Source organism: Oncorhynchus clarkii, chromosome 3 (assembly GCF_045791955.1).
Source record: "Oncorhynchus clarkii lewisi isolate Uvic-CL-2024 chromosome 3, UVic_Ocla_1.0, whole genome shotgun sequence".
Lineage (NCBI taxonomy): Eukaryota > Metazoa > Chordata > Actinopteri > Salmoniformes > Salmonidae > Oncorhynchus > Oncorhynchus clarkii.
In genome coordinates this window covers 47,856,603-47,871,156 of record NC_092149.1, presented here as the reverse complement: position 1 = coordinate 47,871,156, position 14,554 = coordinate 47,856,603, and the positions used below count along the sequence as shown (strand labels likewise).

The 14,554-nt window shown below is 39.9% G+C and overlaps 1 long non-coding RNA gene across 1 annotated transcript; it reads right to left on the bottom strand.

The window, feature by feature from the left end:
* Positions 1 to 5,452: 5,452 nt before the first annotated feature.
* LOC139405993 (uncharacterized) lies at positions 5,453 to 14,274 on the bottom strand. The gene is made up of 2 exons (XR_011633931.1): positions 14,214 to 14,274; positions 5,453 to 7,915 (listed from the first exon to the last, which is right to left on the bottom strand). It is a non-coding gene; the product is annotated as an uncharacterized lncRNA (long non-coding RNA).
* Positions 14,275 to 14,554: the final 280 nt, after the last annotated feature.

Genomic DNA, 14,554 nt, shown 5'->3' with positions numbered 1-14,554 from the left:
TGCCGATGAATGATATTAAAGCCAGCATTAAACCCGATCAGCATTATATCTGCATAATAGAGTGGTTGACATTTCCATTTCCGATTGAGCAGACATATGCAGCGTTTACTGTGAATGTGGTCTCAGAGAACTCAGTAACATCGCCTTTAAAAGTTGCATAGCCGAAAAGTGGCGATCGTATTGAATCCCAGGATAATACTGTTACCCAAAGCTTGCTTAAGGCTCGATACAATCCGCAATGCCAAAGCTCAGCGCTATAGCACAATTTTAATTTCAATGCAATTGTCCCGCGTTCGCGGAGACTGCATTCACGGTAAGCACTGCATATGTTGGCTCAATCGAAATTACCTATACATTTAAAGAGCCCTATAGCGCTGAACTTTGGTACGGATTGAATTGAGCCCAACCTTTGAGGCATTGGCTTGGACAGCAAGGAAAATATCACAAACTACAGTGGCTTAGAAAGTATTCACCCCCTTGGCATTTTTATTATTTTGTTGCCTTACAACCTGGAATTAAAATAGATTTGAGGGGTTTTTATCATTTGATTTACACAACATGCCTACCACTTTGAAGATGCCAAATCATTTTTTATTGTGAAACAAACAAGAAATAAGACAAAACAACAGGAAACTTGAGGTTGCATAACTATTCACCGCCCCAAGTCAATACCTTGTAGAGCCACCTTTTGCAGCTATTACAGCTGCAAGTCTCTTGGGGTACGTCTCTATAACCTTGGCACATCTAGCCCCTGGGATTGTTGCCCATTCTTCAAGGCAAAACTGCTCCAGCTCTTTCAAGTTGGCTGGGTTCCACTGGGTTTACAGCAATCTTTAAGTCATACCACAGATTCTCAATTGGATTGAGGTCTGGGCTTTGACTAGGCCATTCCAAGACATTTAAATGTTTCCCCTTAAACCACTTGAGTGTTGCGTTAGCAGTATGCTTAGGATCATTGTCCTGCTGGAAGGTGAACCTCCATCCCAGTCTCAAATCTCTGGAAGTCTGAAACAGGTTTCCCTCAAGAATTTCCCTGAATTTAGCACCATCCATCATTCCTTCAGTTCTGACCAGTTACCCAGTCCCTGACGATGAAAAACATCCCCACAGCATGATGATGCCACTGCCATGCTTCACTGTGGGGATGTGTTCTCGGGGTGATGAGAGGTGTTGGGTTTGTGCCAGACATTGTGTTTTCCTTGATGGCCAAAAGGCTCAATTTCAGTCTCATCTGACCAGAGTACCTTCTTCCATATGTTTGGGGAGTCTCCCACATGCCTTTTGGCGAACACCAAACGTGTTTGCTTATTTTTTATCTTTAAGCAATTACTTTTTTTCTGGTCACTCTTCCATAATGCCCAGGTCTGTGGAGTGTAGGCTTAAAGTGGTCCTATGGACAGATACTCCAATCTCCGCTGTGGAGCTTTGCAGCTTCTTCAGGGTTATCTTTGGTCTCTTTGTTGCATCTCTGATTAATGACTTTCTTGCCTGGTCCGTGAGTTTTGGTGGGAGGCCCTCCCTTGGCAGGTTTGTTGTGGTGCCATATTCTTTCCATTTTTTAATAACGGATTTAATGGTGCACCGTGGGATGTTCAATTTTTTTTATAACCCAACCCTGTCTTTACTTCTCCACAACTTTGTCCCTGACCTGTTTGGAGAGGTCCTTGGTCTTCATGGTGCTGCTTGCTTAGTGGTGCCCCTTGCTTAGTGGTGTTGCAAACTCTGGGGGCCTTTCAGAACATGTTTATATATACTGAGATCATGTGGCACTTAGATTGCACACAGGTGGACATTTTTAAAACTAATTATGTGACTTCTGAAGGTAATTGGTTGCACCAGATCTTATTTAGGGGCTTCATAGCAAAGGGGGTGAATACATATGCACTCACCACTTTTCTGGGCGTTTTTTAAACAAGTAATCTTTTTAATTTTGCTAAACCAGTTTGGACTATTTTGTTACATGACATCCAAATAGAAATCAATAGGTTGTAATGCAACAAAATAGGATAAAAGCCAAGGGGGATGAATACTTTTTCAAGGCACTGTATCAAAAGTTCACATATACAACAAATAGACCTTCAAATAACATTGAACTAAAGGTCTCTGCCGGTTCAGATGCTGAAATGAAATATGGTATGACAACAGGATCAAGATGTGGAGAGAGACTTTCAAACCAATAGCAAAACCTTTGCTGCCCTGTACATTTTGCCTGTTTGAAAAAGAATCCCGGGGTTCATGCTGAATCAAGATCTATTCATCAAAGGGAAGGCATATGTCACAGTGACTTAGAGCCAGGACTTAAGTCATCTGACAGCTGTCACTGCTCAAGGTTAAAGGCACTTTTACTTTCAATGGATTCTTTAGAAGTACAGTAGATCCACATTCTAAGACAGATTTGGGAGAAAAGACAGGTGAGCTTTCACAAAGGTGAGATTCGAGTCACTGTGGTAATCAATGATTATTTGACCCATGGACTTAACTCTCAACAGTGGTGTTAAGGCAATGTGACAGCTTTGTAAGTCTGTTTTGTACAATATACACTGCAAGCAGATTTTGTACTTACAGTATATTGCCAGTGTATGTACTAATGCCCTCACAAACCACATTGACTGTTCACACACGGACATAAAATGTGTATGATTGTTAAAAGTATTTATTTTGGTCAATATAACACTATAACTGTCCTGAAATGACAAAGACAGAATGATAATGAGGTCTTAGTTGAACATTCCACCATAAGATGGCTTGATCACACCTTTTTGGCACTGTGTCACTTATTTACCCTTGTTGGAAGTTCCACTGTTTACTCACCGGAGCATCCCTATCAACATTGGAGTGCTACTACGGAGGGAATACAGGAGCACACCACTTCCCGGAATTTCTCAGCCCCTTGTGAGAAGGGGCTGAGAAAAATATCTCACTGATCATGCCTAAAGCCAACACCTCATTTGGCCGCCTTTCGTTCCAGTTCTCTGCTGCCTGTGACTGGAACGAATTGCAAAAATCGCTGAAGTTGGAGACTTTTATCTCCCTCACCAACTTCAAACATCTGCTATCTGAGCAGCTAACCGATCGCTGCATCTGTACATAGTCTATTGGTAAATAGCCCACCCATTTTCACCTACCTCATCCCCATACTGTTTTTATTTATTTATTTTTCTGCTCTTTTGCACACCAATATCTCTACCTGTACATAACCATCTGATCATTTATCACTCCAGTGTTAATCTGCATAATTGTAATTATTCGCCTACCTTCTCATGCCTTTTGCACACAATGTATATAGACTCCCCTTTTTTTCTACTGTGTTATTGACTTGTTAATTGTTTACTCCATGTGTAACTCTGTGTTGTCTGTTCACACTGCTATGCTTTATCTTGGCCAGGTCGCAGTTACAAATGAGAACTTGTTCTCAACTAGCCTACCTGGTTAAATAAAGGTGAAATAAAAAAAAATAGGGAAGTACCAATATTGCTGTCTTTTAATCTCACTCCCTTTTAACGTACCTGCAATACCTGGCTCACTGCTTTTAAAAGGAAGGACAAATGCTTTTAAAGTATTGACAATTGATGTGGATTGGATTATTACTCTATCTATTTTTTTGAATACTGGACTGTTAGTGTTAAGAGGTGATTATCATGAGAGCAACAATTCCTCAACCTTGTGAATATTGAGCCAACAGTTGAGAAATTATTGCTGTTCCTTGTTTCTTTGTGCCTCAGGCCCACACAGATGAGTGGACAGAACCGGAGTAAAACGAGGCTCGGAGCTGGCAGGCTGCCAGAATTCCCTTATCCCCTAAAACAGGAAAAACTATTTTTTTGTTGTTGTTGTGTGTAATCGATTCCACGCTAACCCCTTTAGTTTCCAATCTGCCTATTGTTTTAAATAAATGTTAATACTTTTTACTGAACTCTTGCTTCCTTGTGTTTCACGGTTACTGTGGTTCCCAACTGGTCACTAGAACTCTAATCTTTTGCAGTTAACCGTCCTGGTGCTCCAAACCTCCACCAGTTGGCGTAGTCAGGTTTTTATGACATAACAATGGTAGCAACACCATAAGTGCTGAAATAGTTTATTTCACCCCGCTGGGTTTTGAATAGAACAGAGGGTAGGTAGTATTGTCAAACATCGGACAAATGATCACATAGAGGAACATGACTGGCAATGAGTTCTTAGAAAGACAGACAGCTGAGGATGAATAGTAAAGAACATTGTAATCACCATACTTATATACAGCATACAAATACTGGGTTTTAAGACATGAATACTAAAAAAATACAGTAGTCTTTCGAGTATTTGTGGCATCCATTCAAATGGCTTATTTTGTTTGAAATTGTAACACTTTAATCTGTTATCTGTTGGCAAAAATATTTCATAGTCGTCAATTAATGTTACACAATAGTTTATGTTTCATACATAAGTTTAAAAGGGCAATCTGTGATTGTATTGACTATAACTTAGAAATTCCTAATTAGCTTAGTTCAAGTGTCATATCAAAATATAGTCTCGTTTTACTCCATTGTTTAATTGTAAGCAAATACTGTACAGCCTCAACTTGATTAACACAATAATTAGAATATCATGTATGCTCAGTCCTTGCACACATATCTCTGTCTATGAATTTGCAAGTTGTTACATTTCTCCAGCCCCACACCTCAGATATTTTACCAAAACAGTAGCTCAGAAACTTTGTTTTTGTTGAAATGCAGATTGCCTCTTTAATGTCTCTTTATAGGGAGTATCAATCGAGACTATCTCCGTAGTCATATGGAAAATTGACCTGATATGTATCCCAATAGTTTTAGGGAATTTTTGGCTTGCTTCTCAGAAAGCCCAAAGTTGTTTTCTATCATACTACATTTACACGTTTTGTCATAAGTGGTGACGTAGGATGGACTATGGTTGGTTGGGAATATGGGGGCAATACAATAGGTCACAACAGTGCTAATATATTTTTGATATGTCCTTATTCTGCCTCTGTTGTGGTGTCTAAAATACCCCAGGTTACCAGGACTGATTATGCACTACTGTATACCCAGCAGGAGAGAGACCACCCTGGGGTAAATGGTCGTCACAATGAATAAAAGTCAAGGTAGGGAAACAATTTAAACAAAGAGTTAGGGAAGCAAAACATTTCATATAGCAGCCGAAGTAGCCAAACATGTCATGATGCATTCATAACAATGAAAAGATCAGTAGAGTACACAATATGCATTTTATTTGGAGCTTAAAGGTGAGTTGCCTAAACGCAATACCTCACACAGTTATTTTATACATATAAAGTTTATACAGAACATATTCATACCCTTTAAATTATTGCACATTTTGTTGTTTTACAGCCTGAATTCAAGATGGATTAAATTGTTTTCTCTCACCTACACACGCCACCATGCTTGAACATGTGAAGAATGGTACTCAGTGATGTGTTGTATTGAAGACATAAAGTTCATTTTTTTTTGCTATAATATTTGTAGTTTTACTTTAGTGCCTTATTGCAAACAGGATGCATGTTTTGGAATATTTTTTATTCAGTAAAGGCTTCTTTCTTTTCACTCTGTCATTTAGGTTAGTATTGTGGAGTAAATATAATTTTTGTTGATCGACACAGGGACCTTACAAATAACTGTATGTGTGGGGTACAAAGATGAGGTAGTCATTCACAATCAGTCCATGCAACTTATTATGTGGCATGCTTAGCAAATTTGTACTCCGAAACTTATTTAGGCTTGTCATAACAAAGGGGTTTTATTCATTTGTAAAAATTTCGAAAAACATAATTCTACTTTGAAATTATGGGTTATTGTGTGTAGGCAAGTGACAAAAAAATCTATATTTAATCCATTTTAATCTCAGGCTGTAACACAGGGATCCTGAGTGGCGCAGGGTGCTAGAAGCGTCACTATAGACCTGGGTTCGATCCTGGGCTGTATCACAACCGTCTGTGATTGGGAGTCTCATAGGGCAGCGCACAATTGGCCCAGCATTGTCTGGGTTAGGGGAGGGTTTGGCCGAGGTAGACCATCATTGTAAATAAGAATGTGTTTTTAACTGACTTGCCAGGTTAAATAAATTCAAAAATAAACAACAAAATGTGGAAAAAGTTAAAGGGTGTGAAAACTTTCTGAAGGCACTGTAAATATACATTACATTATACAAAAATCATGTGTTGGGGTTAAATTGAAAACCTGCTTATAACTTCCATATAGCCATCTATTAAGTATTTCCTAAATGAGTAATGGCATTTCCCTGAGCTGACTGCATAGCAATATTCATGTTGCGCTTATGTATAACTGAGTTCATAAGTATACTGTACATGCAAGAGTTCAGTAATGTGTAACAAGTCATTAAAAGTGCTTGTTATATACAAAGCTAACATGCTTTTTAATATACTTGTTCATGCGGTTTTAGGGTGAATCTATTCAACGTAGTGACATACAGGAGCAATGGTCCATATCGGATGTTGGGTACTGTATTTATTGAATATTATCAGAATCCTGTCAATTAAAATGCCCAATTGTGTGCAATCAATTAGCTGAATTTCTCAGAGATCAAATTATATTTCAACAAAATAATGTTTCAGGAACACTAATGGAATCTGTCACTAACTACAGAACCGATTTCAGAACAATCTGAGATGAGGGATGTCAATCTTCTTTCTTGTGATTTTTGAGGTGGAACGACACAGTTATGAGTGGAGATCCTGCCTATACTGTACTTCTGTGATTGATAGCGTATTAGCCAGTCAGATGTCCTTGAAGTTATGTTTGTTGCACACTGATTTTGTGTGTCAGTTGACAGTACATATAGACAGGTTGCCTGACAACGTCAAAATTATGCCTGCGCATTGATGGGGCAGAAGACCATGAGTTGTTATTATTCTGAATGGTCAGATAGCTAGCAACATTGACAAAAAGCTGCCATGTGGGGAATCGTATGTGGTTTGTTTCAGCTAGTTGTATCTTGTTCTTGATACCATGTCTTGTTTTGAGGTGCTTGACTTTCTGTATGTCTATGCTAATAGGGCAAAAATTCGCTAGCTAGCTACCAATTATCTTTAATTATCTATTTGAGAGAAAACAACAAGTAGTTATTGGGCAAAAGAATGTTTTCAATAAACATTCGGAGACTAAAAATATTTCACGTTTTCAATAATCCTTTGGAGTAGTTAGTTGTTAGTAATAATAGTTGTTTTGCCCCAAAGTTGAGCACGCATCGGTTTTGTTCCTAAACAACCCAACCGCATATTGCCCAGCACAGAACCTAGCAAGTCAGTCTGTATTGTTTTGCTAACTGTTAAAGAGATAGTTCACCCAAATGACAAAATTACATATTCTTTACTTTATCCTGTAAGTAAAACCAAGGCATGAATTCTGTCTTACCTTGTCCAAAGACTGCTTACAGGGTAAGGAAATCAATATTTTGTAAATTGAGTAAACTATCTCTTTCATAAAACTCCCGAAAGAGAGAAGGGCATTGTGGCGTTCTTCCCACGCCATCCGTCTACAATTAAGTTGACAAGATAAGGAGCGATTAGAAATTACAGCACAGTACCTAAGTGTGAGCTAACTGGTAAAGCTACTGAAGAGGCTCATGTGTGTCAAGTACAGCAAACCAAGTCCAATGATGATTATAATTGCCTGTGACTGTAAATCAATAGTTTACTGATTTTAACACTTCGGGTCCTGTGGACAGAAACTCATCAGAAGGAAATGGGCAACTTTCAGGCTTCTAGCCTTCATATGTTGACATAACATGTTTTCACGGGCAGTTCTATTCCTAAAGGTAGGTATAGTGCTTTTGTTTGACCATGAGCCATTGTAATCATGCATCTCCCTGTAGGTTACATGCCTGCTGATTGCCCTCTCTCTCTATCTCTCCCCTCGATGCTGCTCATTTTGTTCCAGAATTTATTCTGAAATGGAAGAGGAAAACAGGATTAGATGATACATGGGGAAAAATCAACATCTGTGTCACACAAAAAATGCAATTGTTTCATTATGAAAAACAGCAACATCTCCACCCACTGCTGTTGGGATGAAAGTTACATTTCAACCTTCCTGCTAATAATACAAAAGTACCTAAAATCTTAGCGTTTCAGCCATATGGACAATCAAGGAGTTTCATTGCAATGGCATGAATCATTTGCAATTGGACGATTATGAGCTCAGCAAAATGTTTGAGACACCTGTCGCTCTGCAGCTGCCAAGGTGTTGGAATGCAACATAGGGTCAAAGTCATAAACTTCAATCATTCTTGCTCATAATGATGTTTCACTGAAGGCTGCATATTTGACGATGGAACCTAGCCCCAAGGTTGTTATTCAAATGACAAAGACTTTTAAACGTTAATTAAGTACATTACAGCATTAAACAAGAACAACTAGGGGGAGGTGAGAGATGCTAATGTATTCTAAATCACCCCTTTCTGAACTACCAATTACATTTGATGTCTCTTTCCATGGCTATTTAGTCGGTTTCAAGGGAGATTTTTGTGGGAACACATATAGGTCAGGTTTAACCTCTGGCTTTAAAGATATACCAATAATGTCATCATGTCAATCATTGGGTCAAAGTGGTGACCTAGAGGACTGAATTAAATGATTGCAGCTGTGCATGGGGCCCTTACCTGACCAGCAAAAACTCTGGTTCACCAATCATACATTATTATTAATACTGTGAATCGTTATGCTCTTAGCTAATACAGACAACAAATACTAACCTTACTGTTAATATTTTACTTTGACCTTGGGACCAGCACATTGCAAAGACATGTTTAAGGCTACTGCCAGGAGTGATTAAAAAAAGCATACTTCCTGGATTCCTCTCAGGAAAATGTAACATATACAGAAAAAGCGATGCAGAAGGCAGAAGTCACACTTCACGTAAACTTCACTTTCCTAAAAAAGTTTTCTGACAGACAAACGTGGTGAGAAAGTAAGATGTATTGGACCTCGGGCTATTGTCGAATTCCTAACCTTACAGCAAACTACAACCTCTTCCGATGCTTGTGAAATAACAGGACATGTAGCAGAAAACAGTACACAGAAGCAGTTCTGGGATAGTGTATAACAGTGTATACGACAGTGCAATCTATCAGTCAAGTCTTGACTTTGACCTGCTGTACGGCTCTTTACAGTCAAGTGCAGTCTCAAATTTCAATGATGAAATACGAATCACTATAATGTCTAACATTCTTTTCCAAATGGTCAAAGTGCTTTACACTTAGAACATTATTTTGAATGGTAGTTCAATTAAGTTACCTAAAATAGATAAAAGTACTGTCATCAATATATTTGTACTGTCATCAATATATGTGTTGATGTTCCAGTCAGTCTACATTACTTACTTACTTTTACAGTGACACACAGGAATACACTAGACTATATTTATGGTCATTCTGTCCTCCTGTCTGTTATCATTCCTCCTGGGGACATCCAGTGAAGGTGGAGAGTTAGAGGCCGCACTTGACAAATAGCTTAGACCTGTGGGGTGGTATAGTAATGGGTTTAATCAATACTCTCATGAACCTGACAGAGAAATCAGGATGGCCCCAGTCTTTGACTATAAGTGTGGCATCCACAGGACACTGTTAAATGACTCATCATACTCCAATTTGTCAAGGGAATTGAAGATAAATAATCAAGAGCTTTATCGTGGTTGAGTGCAACCAGGAAACAATATAATACTTTTGGAAGTGAATTGATAGTGACCCACTTGTTTTTATTATTTTTATAGTTGCTATTCTCAAAATTGACCTGAGGAAGAGTAGCTGCTGCTGCTTTAGAAACAGCTAACGGGGATCCTAATAAAATACTAAACTAAACAATCACACCTATTTCATGACAGATTTAATGCATTGAGATATTTAATGCAGAACTTCCTTGAGAATGAATTCCATCTTATTTGATATCCACCAACACCAAAAACATTGACAGGATGCACTCTTTAACAATAGAAGCGCAGAGGCAGTCATTTTGACTGCATGCGGATTTAAGATGGAAATATTTGTCATGGCCCCTCTGTCCTTGACTTTTCCTTAGTAGTGTAGGTCTATTTAAAACACTTACAGTATGTTAGAATTTTGATATCACAAACAGAATTGGTGTTATGAGCAGTTTTAAGAGGATGTCATTTTTTTCAGTGGAACGCCAAAAAGTTACTTTTTCAAATCCTCCTATAGAGTCAAATGCAGTTAAGGGTAAAATGGAGGGTAAATTACAGGAAAATATCTAAGTTTACCAGTAAACTACCAGAATTTTGGTAACGTTCAAGGATTTTATGTAATTTATCACAAGACATCTAGTGGCCCTTTTGGGTACTTCAGATTATGACCAATGACTGTAATTATCTCTGGCCCTCTGTATAGCAATTTTAACATATAAAATAATGAATTCAATTTAATGACCTAGCTGTAAAACGTTATCCTTAATATAAACCAATTTTCTCTTTTACTATATGGTCTACCACGAGAAACTCATGGACAATATGAACACAGATGTAAAAAAAGGAATACTATATATGAATTACTTGTTGTTTTAGTTATTCAAGTATAAATTACCAAAGTTACCATAGAGAGCTGTTAATTACCATTACTGTTAATTACCAACATTAACAAAGTTTCTGGGGCCTCCCGGGTGGCGCAGTGGTTAAGTGCGCTGTACTGCAGCACCAGCTGTCCCACCAGAGACTCTCCCAGTCTCTGTGACCGGGAGGTCCGTGGGGCGACGCACAATTGGCCTAGCGTCGTCCGGGTTAGGGAGGGCTTGGCTGGTAGGGATATCCTTGTCTCATCGTGCACCGGTGACAACTGTGGCGGGCCGTGTGCAGTGGACGCTAACCAAGGTTGCCAGGTGCACAGTGTTTTCTCAGACACTTTGGTGCGGCTGGCTTCCGGGTTGGATGCGCTGTGTTAAGAAGCAGTGCGGCTTGGTTGGGTTGTGTATCGGAGGACGTATGACTTTCAACCTTCGTCTCTCCCGAGCCTGTACGGGAGTTGTAGCGATGAGACAAGATAGTAGCTACTAACAATTGGATACCACGAAATTGGGGAGAAAAAGAGGGTAAAATTCACAACAAAAAAAAAGATTCTGGTAACTTTGGTAAATTACCGGTAGCTTTGCAACCCTACATGGAGGTCTTGGGTAACATAGTATCAGAAACAGCAGATTCTGAGGTTTCCAAAACCCTTACCTTTGCCAAATAACTCTCCAAATGGATGAGATTAGCTCTTTTCAAAATATCACATTTTCCAAGAATAACTGTTCCATGTGCTCCACACATGAGCAGCTGATATAAACTAATGGAAATGCTCATGTTCATTGAAATTGTTTTTTTTCCCTGATTCTAATGTTACCCAAGACCTTCATAAACACAACCAAATGATTATTTTTCCAATAGCATATATGAAATGCATTTATTAGACTGTTAGAATGTTGCAGTCAAAATGGCTGCTCATCGTGGTAGTAAGGGGGGTAGCCGTAGGAATACACTTCCATTATCAACCATGACTCACACACTTCAGCCGGCCTTTTATTCATGGCTTGCTAATGGCTTCAGAGCACATTATCCCACATGTAACTGTAAAAGCATTGGTTTCATGCATGTTATCATTAGAAGCCTCCTCCCAGTGTTTTATTCACTATTCACTTCTTTAGCACATTCTGCCAACCCGGATGTCTTAGCCATGTCTGAATCCTGGCTTAGGAAATCCTGAAATTTCCATCCCTAACTATAACTGCCAAAGCGCGCAGAGTTGCAATCTACTGCAGAGATAGCCTGCAGAATTCTGTCATACTATCCAGGTCTGTGCCCAAACAATTTGAGCTTCTTCTTTTATAAAAATCCACCTTTCCAGAAACAAGTCTCTCACCGTTGCAGCTTGTTATTAACCCCCTTCAGCCCCGAGCTGTGCCCTGGACACCATATGTGAATTGATCGCCCCCCATCTATCTTCAGAGTTCGTACTGTTAAGTGACCTAAACTGGGACTTGCTTAACACCCCGGCTGTCCTACAATCTAAGCTACATGCCTTCAATCTCACACAAATAATCAAGGAACCAACCAGGTACAACCCAAAATAAGTAACCATGGGCACCCCCTTAGATATCATCCTGACCAACTTGCTCTCTAAATACACCTCTGCTGTCTTCAACCAGGATCTCAGCGATCACTGCCTCATTGCCTGCGTGCATAATGGATCCGCGGTCAAACGGTTACACCTCATCACTGTCAAATGCTCCCTAAAACACTTCAGCGAATAGGCCTTTCTAACCGACCTGGCCCTGGTATCCTGGAAGGATATTGACCTCATCCCGTCAGTAGAGGATGCCTGATTGCTCTTCAAAAGTGCTTTCCTCTCCATCTTAAATAAGCATGCCCCATTCAAAAAAGGTGTAACTAAGAACAGATATAGCCCTTGGTTCACCCCAGACTTGACTGCCCTTGACAAGCACAAAAACATCCTGTGGCGTCCTTCATTAGCATCGGCAGCAACTTGACCCCCCCCCCCCCCCCCCCCCCCCAATTCTCCTTCACCCAAATCCAGACAGCCGATGTCCTGAAAGAGCTGCTAAATCTGGATCCCTACAAATCAGCTACGCTAGACAATCTGGACCCTCTCTTTCTAAAATTGTTGCAACCCCTATAACTAACCTATTCAACCTTTATTTCGTATCGTCTGAGATCCCCAAAGATTGGAAAGCTGCCGCGGTCATCTCCCTCTTCAAAGGGGAGACACCTTAGACCCAATCTGTTATAGACCTATATCCATCCTGCCCTGCCTTTCTAAAATCTTCGAAACCAAGTTAATAAACAGATCACCGACCATTTCGAATCCCACCGTACCTTCTCCACTATGCAATATGGTTTTCCAGCTGGTCATGGGTGCACCTCAGCCACCCTCAAGGTCCTAAACGATATCATAACCGCCATCGATAAAAGACAGTACTGTGCAGTCGTCTTCATTGACCTGGCCAAGGCTTTTTGTCGACAGACTCAATAGCCTTGGCTTCTCAAATGACTGCCTCGCCTGGTTTACCAACTACTATGGCCTGTTGTCCAGACCTCTGGCAGTCTCTATGGGGGTGCTACAGGGCTCAATTCTCTGGCCAACTCTTTTCTCTGTATACATCAACGATGTCGCTCTTGCTGCTGGTGATTCTCTGATCCACCTCTACGCAGACGACACCATTCTGTATACATCTGGCCCTTCTTGGACACTGTGCTAACAAACCTCCAGACGAGCTTCAACGCCATACAACACTCCTTCCGTGGCCTCCCAACTGCCTTTAAATGCTAGTAAAACTAAGTGCATGCTTCAACCGATCGCTGCCCGCACCCTCCCGCCGGACTAGCATAACGACTCTTGATGGTTCTGACCTAGAATATGTGGCCAACTACAAATACCTAGGTGTCTGGCTAGACTAAACTCTCCTTCCAGACTCACATTAAGTATCTCCAATCCAAAATTAAATCCAGAATCGGCTCCCTATTTCGCAACAAAGCACACCCGACTACCTCATCCCCATATTATTACTCACCCTCTTGCTCTTTTGCACCCCAGTATTTCTACTTGCACATCATCATCTGCACATATATCACTCCAGTATTAATGCTACATTGTAATTATTTTCGCCTCTATGACCTATTTATTGCCTACCTCCCTACTCTTCTACATTTGCACACACTATACATATATCTTTCTATTTTTAATTTATTTTGTGTTATTGACTGTACGTTTATTTATGTGTAACTGTGTTGTTGTTTTTGTTGCACTGCAATGCTTTATCTTGGCCAGGTCGCAGTTGTAAATGAGAACTTGTTCTCAACTGGTCTACCTGGTTAAATAAAGGTGAAATAAATCAAATTAAAATTAAATAAATATTTGTACATTTGCTGTGTAATTGTATATTTTTACTAGTTCCACAGAACCAGTCTTCTTTCATATTTACTCCTGTAAGTGCAGGCCTATGGTTGATCAACTACCGATGATTTTAGAAAATGTATTCTATTCTGAAAATGACTTGTGTGCATTCCTTGATTTCTATAATCAATTCATTGGATATAAAACAGCTAACTGTTCTAACAGCAAACTGGAGTTTTGTCTGCTCTCTATGTTGGCAGGGCTGGTCTTTGATTTGAAATGGCTCAATATCAATTTTTCCATTCCACCTACCAATAAAAACAAATAATAATGTTTTAAAAACAACTCACTGCTGATGGTTTCTTAGCAGTTGTCCTTGTCAGTCTTCATGATCATGTCATTCTAACTGCTGAAAAAAGAAGAGAGAGCACTGTTTTGTATGGTCAATACATACATTTTGTAGTATTTTACCCCCTTTTTAAATCTTGTCCCATCGCTACAACTCCAACGGGCTCAGGAGAGGCGAAAATCGAGTCATGCGTCCTCCGAAACATGATGCGCCAAACATAACACCCGCCCGCTTAACCTGGAAGCCAGCTGCGGAGGAAACACTGTTCAACTGACAACCAGGATCAGCCTGCAGGCACCGCAAGAAGTCGCTAGAGCACGATGAGCCAAGAAAAGCTCCCCC